Genomic DNA, 13,067 nt, shown 5'->3' with positions numbered 1-13,067 from the left:
TGTGCTAACTAGCTAGGCTATTATCCCACATGACCGACCTCCTCCAGGCAGCAGAGGAGGAGGAGGAAGAGGAGGTGCAAGCTCTTACCTCTAGGCCCTCTTCCACCCTTAGTGAGGCATCGGTGGCGGATTACAGATATTCGCTCATCGATGTCTGCAAACGGGCAGCGGCCAGACTCAGCATTGAGATGCTGGAGATGCATATTCTCCTAGCTATCGGCAAGGCTAACCCAGACCTTTGGAATAATATCTCAACCTCCGAGCCTCCAGAGGTGCCATTCAAGGCTCGTTGCCATGCCATGAGCCTTGCAGTGGTGGTGGAGAAAGCCTTATGGCTCAACTTGTCCAGCCTTTCAGACAAAGAGAAAGCAGATTTCCTTGACGCTCCTGTTGAGCCGAAGGAACTGTTTGGGCCTGCTGTCGCCACCATGCGGCAGAAGTGTGATCTTTGAAAGAAGGAGGACAAAGCCTTCAACTTCTGCCTGCCCCATAGAACCGGGAACCATGGCTACCCAGCCTACCCCTCCACGAGCCAAGGCTTCTCTGCAGAGAGAGGGTAATTCATTGGCACCAGGGCCTTCGAGGCAAAGCCCGCAGCGACGCAGCGGGCATCAACCCCACAGTTCGGGTCCCCAAACAGGGGCCAACAGCGGGGAAAATGGTCCTTCGCTGGAGCCGCATCGAGGACACACCCAGCTGATTCCCCTATGGCAGAGAGGGGCAGCCAACAGTTCACCCCGTGTTCTGGACTGCCACCTGTCGGGTGGAGCACAGACTTCCTCTCCCCCATCAAATTGGGGGAGGACACATTTGTGCTCCTAGAACCCTTCCCTTTGTGCAGCAACTGATTTCCATGCGTTCGCTCCCAAGGAAGACGGAGGGAATTCACTCTACCCCCTCCGTGCCACGGCTCTCCCCCAGCTCTCGTTCAAGCGGCCGGGCCAGGAAGACAAATTGTCAGTCGCCACCAAGCACAGTATTGACACCATGTTCCAGTGTGTCAACACTGCCCTTTTCAATGAAAAAGTATCTGCTGAATCAAGCTGTCATGCCAAGAACACAGAGTAAAAATACAAAGGGCGACTGGTGAGCGAGGGTCTACCGATCTGTAGGCTACTCGCCATAGCAAGGAACTGGGGCACATGTGCAGTCCAGCCCACAGTCTGGTCCAAGGTTACGAAGGTAGACCTTCCCCTGTCCCAACTGTAAGCACACTGGGAGCAGTGACATCCAAGTGATAAAACCTCACAAAACTGTGTGGGGATGCCCAACTCGCTGCAGCACAAATATCTTCTACAGTCAACACTTTAAATAACGCCCAAGAAGTTGCCAGACTCCTGGTGGAGTGGGCGTGTACACCCCTAGGTAAACCTTGCCCCTTGCTGCTATATGCCAGGGAGATAGCCTCCACAATCCAGTGGGACAGATGCTGCTTAGAAAGAGCCCTGCCGTGAAACAGACAAAAACCTGGTCTCATAACCAGCTATCCCAGGTCCGTTCAATGTACGTGCGTAAAGCTTACAACGGACAAAGGGCATGTAACCTCTGTTGCTCTTCAGAAGGAAAAGGAGGAGGCAAAAAGGGAAATAGCTCAAACGCTAAGGACCTGTAGAACATAGCCATGACTTTTGGGGGCGTAGGAGCATTTGGACGCAACGTTCCTGAGAGAGGGGGTCCCACCTGGATAAAATACAGTATATGCACCCGAGTTGAGGTAACCGGGGCAGGGACATGCGTCACCCAAAGCGAGAGCGTGTGCGTACTGCTCCCCAGCAATAGGGACCGATCCAAGGTTAGAAGGGAGAGAGACAGTCTCTCCCTGTCTGATGATGCACACCACCATTGACATATTGTTGGTTCTGAACAGCACAAGCCGGCCCGAAAAAAGCAGGGGTAAGCGCCTGAGCACCAGATACACCATTAGGAGCTCTGGGTAATTGATATGCAGTGCGCTCCGCACCAGTGTCCATACTCCCCAAATCGAGTTGCCTTCATACAACGCACCCCACCCTTGGGGGGATGCATCTGTTATGATCACCTTGTGGCATACAACTCAGCCCATTGGAGCCCCCTGACAATAGCAGAGGGTCCCACCACTAGGCCATGGCCCGTAGGCCTGACAGGGACACCCAAAGCGACCGGCTTAGGCTGAGAAATGCTTCCAGTGGCTAGTACTCAGCGCTGGAAGGGCCTGACAACAATAGCCCCAAGGGATCAACAATAGCCCCAAGGAAACGACTTTCATGACAGAAGCCATCATCTCCAGTAGGGGTAGGCAGTACCGAAAATGCACTGTGTGACCCAGCCGAAATTTGGCTAAGCAGAGCCGGAACAATCGAAGGGATGACGCTGTAGAAGTGTGGGACACACAACAAATTGTAGCCAGTACCCTGACGTCACTGTTTGCATGATTCAGGGCGACACTGCGCATGCACGCCATTGGTCGGAGCACACAGTGAGCCTCCCGTGAAGTGCCATCTGTGGACTGGGAGAGATTTGGTTATTTTTCCATTTCCACCACTCTTGACAACTGTGTGTCCGAACGTGGAGAAGGAACACTTTTCATTGAACACATGCGGGAGGCACAACACTTTTGAAACCCAGTGACAACTTTGGAACTTGAAAAAACAGTTTATGTGCCAAGGTTTGCCTAAAGCCTGGCCCACTCTGGGTACAAGGGCTCCAGTGATCAGTGACATACTCCAATTGGCAGAGTCACCTGGGGGTACCCAACAAACCTCACTCGGTTTAGGCACTGCATGCATTAAATATAGACCCAGGGAAAAAAAAAAACTTCTCATGGAGGTTACCCTGCCGACCAGTCATAGGTACTGGCAACAAAGCACCTTGTAACCTAAATGGGAATGGAACAGACAGCTCTGAAAAACAGATACCTTCTGTGATAACAGACAGAGGCGATTTTAAATCAAATCTAATTCCCTGGAATGACAGCTCATCTCGTGGTCCATATGAACCACAGAGAGTGTGTTTAGGATATTAGCATGGTCGTGTCCAACCCTGCTTCTTCTCTCGACTACCAACCACCAATCGCCTACAGGGCCCATAACCTGTATCACTAGACACCTCATAGGGACTGGTGAGCTACAGGTAGAAATCAGCAATGAATCCCAGTAATGAGCTATGTGGGAGGGGTGCCACCTTGTGGACAGAGAGTGAATAGCCCAACTTATTACTCCCACCCTGGAGAGATTGATTCACCTCTTGAACCCCATAAACACCATGGAATGCAGGGTACCAGAGGGGCATTAAACATGGACAAGCTTCCAACACACGTTGTGCTTCCGTGAGACTGTATAGCCTGCATGAAGCCCAGCCCCCTTATGGGCACAATCAATCAAATGTATTTATAAAGCCTTTTTTACATCAGCAGATGTCACAAAGTGCTTATACAGAAACCCACAGAGGGCTCCGGAAATGACTGAAGTAGTACCCCGTTTGCAGTAATAAAACATGGGGGCACTGACGTGGGGGCACTGTCGTAACAAGCTTAATTTACTGGAAGTTATGCATGCTAGCCGATGTTAGCTCGGAGGCTCTTTAGTCTAAGCTAGGCTAGCTAACCTCTTTGACCACTGCACGGTCCATTCCGTATAACCAAGCGACTTAACGCTACGTATACTAAACAAGAGAGCTACCCAAGCAACTCCACTGTGGGGATGCAGGAATAGTTATCACCGAGCCAAGACATACAATACAAGACAACAAATGTGAGTATCTCTTTATTCATTTGGGCATGGTCGCGAACCCTGCTTAGCTTTCGTTGTCTAGGTCGCATTTTTAGCCATCTTACCCATTGCTATAGCCAGGCCAAGTAATCTAAGGATTCACGTGAGGCCATGTGGTAAACACAGGCTATATCAAATAAAATCTAAATGTATTTGTCACATGTACAGGATACAGAAGGTGTAAACGGTACAGTGAAGTGGTTACTTGCATAGTAGCAATATCAAAAACAGAACGTGTCCAGATAAAAATATTGTATAAATATTTTACCATTATTAGACGACACTTACCCGACACACTTGTCTAAATTGATGGGTCATGTGAAGGAAATGCTATAACCACCCCCCAGCCACATGTAGCTAAATGGATGGGTCACTATTGTCTAGACATGTACACATGTTCATGAAATACAATAGATTGTCGTAATCACCCCCAGACACACCTGGCTAATTTGATGAGCCATGTAATAATCCGGCCGAAGTGGAATGTTTTGTTTAGACATGTAGCTAGCTAGCTAAACAATGAACCAACTCATACTACTACCAATGCAAACATTGTCATAACTGTAGTATGAATCTGCAAGTAGCTAAAGCTAACAAACTAGGTTAAATGTTAGCTAGCTAACATTAGGCTATAACTAGCAATGCAAATGGTTTTCTGATTTGAATAATATTACTACACAGATAATACATGAAATGTTAGCTAGCGAGCCAGCAAGATAATGTTTGCTAGCTAACTAACAGTACACTTTAACTTGCAATAAAAATGATTTCTGACAAAATTAGAAACTTATATCTGAAAATGTAGTTAGACTCTTACCCGTATACATGGATGAACTCTTCACGGCAGACTGGAACCATTTAACTCTGTTTTGTTTGTAGCTACATCTTGTTTGGCCAGCGTTGTGTCAAGTCACTCCGGTTCACACTGACCGTGGCATGTGCAGAAAGTAGCCCTCACTTTTTCCAACTGATCTGTTGAATTTAGCACCTGCTAAATTCAGGGCATCAATGTTGTTGAGAAAAGTAGCAAAACTTTTGTAGTTCTCGATGGCTAACGTTATATCTTTCAAAAACGGCACGGTAGAAAGGACTGTCAACACATACTGAACAGCTCACATTATAGACAGAAGCACGCTACATGGCAGACCAATCGAAACTCATCTCCCGGCATGTCCAGCCCGTCCATTATCTCAGCCAATCATGGCTAGCGGGAAGGTTCCTGGCTAACTAGGCTAATAATTTAACAATTTCATTCATATTTATGGAAGGAATACAATTTCTTTATTAAGGCACATGAAAGTTCACATGTTCCTGAAGGCATTTCTGCCAAAAACTGATTTTGATAAAAAAAATAATGTTTACGTTCAAATGCCGCTCCTGTGAAGTAGTGACGTGCGACATACGCCTTGTTTCCTGAAACAAGTCACAATTGTTTGTGATTAGGAAACTATGAGAACTATACAAACTCCAGCACACAACGTCCAGGGGGTGACAATGCTCTACCACGAAGGGACAGTTTAGTTGGCGCAACGTAAGACAGTCTCGTTTTCCAATTGTTTGTTTTAGTAGTGTGAATCGTTCCTGTTCACACCGAGGTGAATGAATCCAAGCCTCACACTTATCACCTTTGGAAGGCGGGGCTTTCAGCGAGGCACGGATTTCATTGGCCTCAGGCGTGATATTAGATCCTTCAACCGAAGTTGTGAGAGTGCAACTCCCCATAGTATGTTGTACCGAAGTTGACTGACTGAAAGGGAACACCCCTTGTTATGTCATTTCATTACATAGCCCTGTCTTTGAAAGATGAAATATCTGTCCTTTAAGACAGCTTTACTGATCACCCTTATGTCCGCAAAGCGAGTGACCTGCATGCCCTGTCAGTTCACCATTCGTGCCTACAATTGCCCAGGGTGGAGGTGTGTAAATCTGTAGGCTGACGCTCTGTAGAGTGATTTAGGGGTCTCTCCTGGAACCTCTGCCTCTCTGGAACAATGGGATAGGAGAGGAGAAGAGGAGGAGAGGAAATAAAAGGAAAGTATTAGGGAGAGGAGGAGAGGGGGTGAGGAGAGGTTAAGGGGGCAAAAGGAGGACTAGAGAAGATAAGTATAAGAAAGATTGGGAGACTCACAACCCCCCGCACACACACAGATTTTTTGTGTCTTGGTACACCAGTGATACACAAGGTACACAAGCCTGGTCATGCAACCCTCTCCCCCCGCACACACACATACAGACCTCATGTCACACCTTCCTGCTTGCTAACCTCATGCCTAACACTAGCAATCATATGCTCAGAGGAACTCATACACACTGAACTCAGTCAGAAGGTTCAGAGCTAGGACAGTGTACTAGGACGCTCCTCTACAGTGAGGAGCAGATGCACAACTGGCTCTGCCACAATTGATCCCCATCTACACAATCGGAATGCTTGTGGAAGGAATCCATAAACAGTGTATGCCTAATTGATGAGGATGTGTTCTGTGTGAAACTTCTTATCAGACAGATCTGGATGACTAACTGAGACTGTCTGACAGTTTCTGCCATAGAAGGGCTGTGAGTTCCACTACAAGGAGAGAGAGAGAGAGAGAGAGAGAGAGAGAGAGAGAGAGAGAGAGAGAGAGAGAGAGAGAGAGAGAGAGAGAGAGAGAGAGAGAAGTTTGTGTGTGTGTTAGGCAATGGGCATGTGGTATCCCTGTTATTTGTCTGTGAATGGTGTGTAAGAGCAGTGTGTGAGTGGGTTAAGAACTAAGTGTTGTACTTTTCTGTGAATAGTGTGTGAGGGCATCTTTTCCTCCATTCTGAGGAATGTCTCATAAGAAGGTTGAGTAAGACAGGGTTCCAGAATTCTGACCTCTTATATAATATACTCAGACTGTCATAGGGAAGGACATCTCAGGACCCCAAACCCCATGTGTGTGTATTTCTGTTGTACAATGGCTTGCAAAATATTTACCCCCCTTGGCATTTTTCCTATTTTGTTGCCTTAGAACCTGGAATTAAAATATATTTTTGTGGGGTTTGTATCATTTGATTTACACAACATGCCTACCACTTTAAAGATGCAAAATATGTTTTATTGTGAAACAAACAAGAAATAAGACAAAAAAAAAAGAAAACTTGAGCGTGCATAACTATGTCTCTATAAGCTTGGCACATCTAGCCACTGGGATTTTTGCCCTTTCTTCAAGGCAAAACTGCTCCAGCTCCTTCCAGTTGGATGGGTTCCACTGGTGTACAGCAATCTTTAAGTCATACCACAGATTCTCAATTGGATTGAGGTCTGGGCTTTGACTAGGCCATTCCAAAACATTAAATTTTTTCCCCTTAAACCACTCAAAGGTTGCTTTAGCAGTATGCTTAGGGTCATTGTCCTGCTGGAAGATGAACCTCCGTCCCAGTCTCAAATCTCTGGAAGACTGAAACAGGTTTCCCTCAAGAATTTCCCTGTATTTAGCGCCATCCTTCATTCCTTCAATTCTGACCAGTTTCCCAGTCCCTGCCGATGAAAAACATCCCCACAGCGTGATGTTGCCACCACCATGCTTCACTGTGGGGATGGTGTTCTTGGAGTGATGAGAGGTGTTGTGTTTGCGCCAGACATAGCGTTTTCCTTGATGAGAGTACTTTCTTCCATATGTTTCGGGAGTCTCCCACATGCCTTTTGGCAAACACCAAACGTTTTTGCTTATTTATTTCTTTAAGCAATGGCTTTTTTCTGGCCACTCTTCTGTAAAGCCCAGCTCTGTGGAGTGTACGACTTAAAGTGGTCCTATGGACAGACTTATTTAGGGGCTTCATAGCAAAGGGGGTGAATACATACAGTGGGGGAAAAAAGTATTTAGTCAGCCACCAATTGTGCAAGTTCTCCCACTTAAAAAGATGAGAGAGGCCTGTAATTTTCATCATAGGTACACGTCAACTATGACAGACAAATTGAGGAGAAAAAATCCAGAAAATCACATTGTAGGATATTTAATGAATTTATTTGCAAATTATGGTGGAAAATAAGTATTTGGTCACCTACAAACAAGCAAGATTTCTGGCTCTCACAGACCTGTAACTTCTTCTTTAAGAGGCTCCTCTGTCCTCCACTCGTTACCTGTATTAATGGCACCTGTTTGAACTTGTTATCAGTATAAAAGACACCTGTCCACAACCTCAAACAGTCACACTCCAAACTCCACTATGGCCAAGACCAAAGAGCTGTCAAAGGACACCAGAAACAAAATTGTAGACCTGCAGGCTGGGAAGACTGAATCTGCAATAGGTAAGCAGCTTGGTTTGAAGAAATCAACTGTGGGAGCAATTATTAGGAAATGGAAGACATACAAGACCACTGATAATCTCCCTCGATCTGGGGCTCCACGCAAGATCTCACCCCGTGGGGTCAAAATGATCACAAGAACGGTGAGCAAAAATCCCAGAACCACACGGGGGGACCTAGTAATGACCTGCAGAGAGCTGGGACCAAAGTAACAAAGCCTACCATCAGTAACACACTACGCCGCCAGGGACTCAAATCCTGCAGTGCCAGACGTGTCCCCCATGCTTAAGCCAGTACATGTCCAGGCCCGTCTGAAGTTTGCTAGAGTGCATTTGGATGATCCAGAAGAGGATTGGGAGAATGTCATATGGTCAGATGAAACCAAAATATAACTTTTTGGTAAAAACTCAACTAAGTCGTGTTTGGAGGACAAAGAATGCTGAGTTGCATCCAAAGAACACCATACCTACTGTGAAGCATGGGGGTGGAAACATCATGCTTTGGGGCTGTTTTTTCTGCAAAGGGACCAGGACGACTGATCCGTGTAAAGGAAAGAATGAATGGGGCCATGTATCGTGAGATTTTGAGTGAAAACCTCCTTCCATCAGCAAGGGCATTGAAGATGAAACGTGGCTGGGTCTTTCAGCATGACAATGATCCCAAACACACCGCCGGGCAACGAAGGAGTGTCTTCGTAAGAAGCATTTCAAGGTCCTGGAGTGGCCTAGCCAGTCTCCAGATCTCAACCCCATAGAAAATCTTTGGAGGGAGTTGAAAGTCCGTGTTGCCCAGCGACAGCCCCAAAACATCACTGCTCTAGAGGAGATCTGCATGGAGGAATGGGCCAAAATACCAGCAACAGTGTGTGAAAACCTTGTGAAGACTTACAGAAAATGTTTGACCTGTGTCATTGCCAACAAAGGGTATATAACAAAGTATTGAGAAACTTTTGTTATTGACCAAATACTTATTTTCCACCATAATTTGCAAATAAATTCATTACAAATCCTACAATGTGATTTTCTGGATCTTTTTTTCTCATTTTGTCTGTCATAGTTGAGGTGTACATATGATGAAAATTACAGGCCTCTCTCATCTTTTTAAGTGGGAGAACTTGCACAATTGGTGGCTGACTAAATACTTTTTTCCCCCACTGTATGCATGCACCACATTTCTGTTATTTATTTTTTTGAATTTTTTGGAACAAGTTATTTATTTAATTTCACTTCACCAATTTTGACTATTTTGTGTATGTCCATTACTTGAAATCCAAATAAAAATCAATTTAAATTACAGGTTGTAATGCAACAAAATAGGAAAAACGTCAAGGCTTTGAATACTTTTGCAAGGCACTGTAGTAGACAATCCCTAAACCCTCTCAGGCATCCTAAGCACTCTAGCCATCCTTATATGAACTGTATGTTTTCAGGCTGACCCCTTGGATGGCTTGTGATGGAGAGAAACTTCTAGCCTGGTGCCATGTATCTCAGCACAGTTAGAATTGAGCCATGGCATTTCCAACACCCCTCAGGAGGTGTGTCATTTTTATAGGACGAAGGGGGTCGAGAGGGGTGTGGTAAAATGGGGACAAGAGTAGAGCGGGTGGGGGGTGAGCCTGTATTGGTGAAGTGATTGGGAGGGAGAGAGAGAGAGAGAGAGAGGGGTGTGGGTCAGAAGGAAATGGTTGTGGGCCAGTTCGGGCCTGATCTGAGGAATGTTGTGAAGAGGACACGGAATGCTGGGAATGCCAGTCATGAGGTGGGCCAGAGGGGTCACTAGAGGTCAAAGGGGCACCTGCTGGTCTCTACTTACAGCTGATCATCAGGCCCCTGAGGGCCTCTGAGGGCCGTGAATTACAGTACACCACAGACGGTTCACTATTTGTGTGAGGGGGGATGTGTGTGTGTTCGTAAGTGTGCAGACAATTGAAAATGTTTATTCTCACGTACAGCCCCAGCCCCATCCCCATCCCTAGTCCACCCCCTTCCCCAGCTTCAGCCTCAGCCCCAGCCCTAGCCCCAGCCCCAATCTCATCCCTAGCACCAGCCCCGAACCCAGTCCCATCCCCAGCTCCATCCTCAGCCCCAACCTTACCCCTTCCCCACGTGTGTCTGTCTGCTCGTATAGCTTGCTAGTGTGCTAGGAAGGTGTCAGAGGTGTCATGTACCTGTTATTTTAGAGGGGGCACGAAGTACGTGAGGATGGAGGGGGGTGGTCTGGAGGGGGGCTGGCCAGAAGTCGGCGAATTTAGCATTTCTCAAACACCTGACACAGCTTTTTCCTGCAATCTAGAGCCATAATAATTGTGCCTAATTACAGTGCATTCGGAAAGTATTCAGACCCCTTGACTTTTTCCACATTTTGTTACGTTACAGCCTTATTCTAAAATTAATTAAATAGTTTTTTCCCCCTCATTAATCTACACACAATACCCCATAATGACAAATTAAAAACCGATTTTTATCAATTTGAGCAGATTTATAAAAAATACAAAACAGAAAATCACATTTAAATGGGTATTCAGACTTTTTACTCAGTACTTTGTTGAAGCACCTTTGACAGCGATTACAGTCTTCTTGGGTATGAAGCTACAAGCTTGGCACACCTGTATTTGGGGAGTTTCTCCCATTTATCTTTGCAGATCCTCTCAAGCTCTGTCAGGTTGGATGGGGAGCGTCGCTGCACAGCTATTTTCAGGTCTCCCCAGAGATGTTCAAGTCTGGGCTCTGGCTGGGCCACTCAAGGACATTCAGAGACTTGATCTGAAGCCACTCCTGCATTGTCTTGGCTGTGTGCTTAGGGTTGTTGTCCTGATGGAAGGTGAACCTCCATCCCAGTCTTGGGTCCTGAGCACTCTGGAGCAGGTTTTCATCAAAGATCTCTCTGTACTTTGCTCCGTTCATCTTTCCCTCGATCCTGACTAGTCTCCCAGTCCCTGCCGCTGAAAATCATCCCCACAGCATGATGCTGCCACCACCGTGCTTCACCGTAGGGATGGTGCCAAAGAGTTCAATCTTGCTTTCATCAGACTCTGAACTCTGGAGCTCTGTCAGAGTGACCATCGGGTTCTTGGTCACCTCCCTGACCAAGGCCCTTCTCCCCCGATTGCTCAGTTTGGCCGGGCGGCCAGCTCTAGGAAGAGTCTTGGTGGTTCCAAACTTTTGCCGTTTAAGAATGATGGAGACCACTGTGATCTTGGGGACCTTCAGCGCTGCAGACATTTTTTGGTACCGTTCCCAGGATGTGTGCTTCGACGATATCCTGTCTCAGAGCTCTACGGACAATTCTTTCTACGTCATGGCTTGGTTTTTGCTGTGGGACCTTATATAGACAGGGATGTACCTTTCCAAATCATCTCCAATCAATTAAATGTACCACAGGTGGACTCCAAGTTGTAGGAACATCTCAAGGATGATCAATGGAAACAGGATGTACCTGAGCTCAATTTGAGTCTCATAGCAAAGTACTGAATACTTATGTAAATAAGGTTTATTTTTAATAAATTTGCTAAAATTACAATAAAACATTATTGGGTATTGTGAGTAGATTGATGAGGGGAAATTCAATTTAATCCATTTTAGAATAAGGCTGTAACGTAACAAAATGTGGAAAAAGGGAAGGGGTCTGAATACTTTCCGAATGCAGTGTATATGTCAGATATGACTGTTTTTATGCATAGGTTATCTAAGCATACCTCTTAACCTGTTTGATTGTCATTCTAATAATAGTGCACATTGATTCATTAAGAACTTAGTACAACTGTCACACTGGTATATAGTATTATAGCTTAAAACAAATTAAACAATTTCAGTATTTTCTAAAGTCTAGCAACCTTGCCTGCATTCATGCTAGCTAAGATAGTTAGACAAGCTATTCTAAATTGGTTGATAGCCTGAAATGGCTTAAGAGCTGGTTATGAGGTTGGGAGATTGGGAACCTATCTAGCTGGCTAGTTAAAGCGAACTTCATAAAATTGCTACGTGGCTAGTATTACAGAGAAACAACAAAACATTTTTGTCTAATCTAATAATCAAGAAGGAATCAATAGGCTACATAGTTTGATCAAATTCATTTACAAACATAACTCCTGTGAGTCCAGCACATCACTAGCAGCTAAAATCAAATCAAATGCTGTGTTTGTCACTCGACACTCTCTCTCCCCCTTACCTGATGATAGAGTCTGCACACTATAGAGTATCTAGAGTCCTGCCTAGGATGCCTTTGCTCCGTGGTGCACTTTGGAAGGAACCACTTACTAGTGAGAAGGGGGGGGCTCTTTCCCTGGTCCAGTCAGTGTGCCCCCTCCGCAAATTACAGTTGACAGATCTTTTTATGAATAATTATGATAAAACGTGGGCTTAGTAATTCATTTAATATCTGAAAAAAACGAAGGTGCTTCAACAAAATACTGAGTAAAGGCATACTTATTATGTAAACGTGATATTTAAGTTTTTTTTGTTGATAGATTTGCAATTGAATCCATTTTGGAATAAGGCTGTAACGTAACAAAATGTGGAAAAAATCATTGGGTCGGAAATACTTTCCGAATGCACTGAACAAAAATATAATTGTAAAGTGTTTGTCCCATGTTTCAGGGGCTGAAATAAAATATCCCAGAAATGTTCCATACGCACAAAAAGCTTATTTCTCAAAAAAACATGTGCACAAATTTGTCCTTTGCGAAAATAATCCATCCACCTAACAGGTGTGGCATATCCAAAAGCTGATTAAACAGCATGATCATTACACAGGTGCACCTTGTGCTGGGGACAATAAAAGGCCACTCTAAAATTTGCAGCTTTGTCACACAACACAATGCCACAGACGTCTGAAGTTTTGAAGAATTGTCGTCCCATTCATCCACCGCCATCACCTCATGTTTCAACATGATAAGGCCCCATGTCATAATGAACTGTACACAATTCCTGGAAGCTGGATCGACGTGTACGACAGTGTGTTCCAGTTCCTGCCAATATCCAGCAACTTTGCACAGCCATTGAAGAGGAGTGGGACAACATTCCACAGGCCACAATCAACAGCTTGATCAACTCTATGCG

At 45.3% G+C, this 13,067-nt stretch overlaps 1 protein-coding gene across 2 annotated transcripts in view; it reads left to right on the top strand.

Moving 5' to 3' along the window:
- The window catches only part of LOC121552095 (A-kinase anchor protein 12), a 104,779-nt gene that overhangs the window by 37,002 nt on the left and 54,710 nt on the right, over positions 1 to 13,067 (top strand). The window lies entirely within an intron of this gene.

This window comes from Coregonus clupeaformis, chromosome 36, assembly GCF_020615455.1.
Source record: "Coregonus clupeaformis isolate EN_2021a chromosome 36, ASM2061545v1, whole genome shotgun sequence".
NCBI classification, from domain to species: Eukaryota; Metazoa; Chordata; class Actinopteri; order Salmoniformes; family Salmonidae; genus Coregonus; species Coregonus clupeaformis.
The sequence above is the reverse complement of the archived record's forward strand: the minus strand, read 5'-3'. Positions and strand labels throughout refer to the sequence as shown.